General features: G+C 42.8%; 1 protein-coding gene across 1 annotated transcript in view; it reads right to left on the bottom strand.

The window, feature by feature from the left end:
* Window positions 1-575, bottom strand: part of LOC107730749 (E3 ubiquitin-protein ligase TRIM39-like) — a 12,908-nt gene that overhangs the window by 9,179 nt on the left and 3,154 nt on the right. The window lies entirely within an intron of this gene.

Here is a 575-nt window from a genome sequence, read left to right as displayed (position 1 = left end):
GGCTAGGGTTGGCCACCCCACTCACAACTGCTGCTTCTGTCACTTTTTCTCTTGACAAGAAATTCATTTATTCAGTCACAGAACGACTAAGAACAGGAGACGTTTCAGACACGCGCTCCACTTCACTTCAACGCCAGGCGCGAGTCAAGCGAGCGCAGAAACGGTACTGTTCTTGCAGCGCGTGCTCTTATCAAATGGAAAACACAGAATTTAGGGAAAAATAAAATGCATTTCACGGGGCCCTAAATTAAAACGTAGCTCCTCTGTGGAATTTAATTATGAAATATTTTATATGAGTCACATTTAAGAACATGTCTCTGAAATGGTTTTCAAAACTGTCCTGGAGCAGCCCAGCACTGTCTCGCTCATCTAACACACCCGGTTTAATTCGTCAGACTTAATAGAGACTTTAAGATCTGAAGTGGGTCAGAAAAGGTAAAAAGAGTTGAGAGAAAATATGATGCGTGACAGATCCGCGTCACGTTCAGCAGCGGCAGCTCTTAAAGTAATAGCAGCCAAAACAACCTGATAACCAGCTGCTGTGATGTCTATTAATCAAAGGACAAAGAAAAAAG

This window comes from Sinocyclocheilus rhinocerous, unplaced genomic scaffold (assembly GCF_001515625.1).
Source record: "Sinocyclocheilus rhinocerous isolate Xijiao unplaced genomic scaffold, SAMN03320098_v1.1 scaffold2358, whole genome shotgun sequence".
Classification (NCBI taxonomy): Eukaryota; Metazoa; Chordata; class Actinopteri; order Cypriniformes; family Cyprinidae; genus Sinocyclocheilus; species Sinocyclocheilus rhinocerous.
This window is presented reverse-complemented; position numbering and strand designations above follow the sequence as displayed.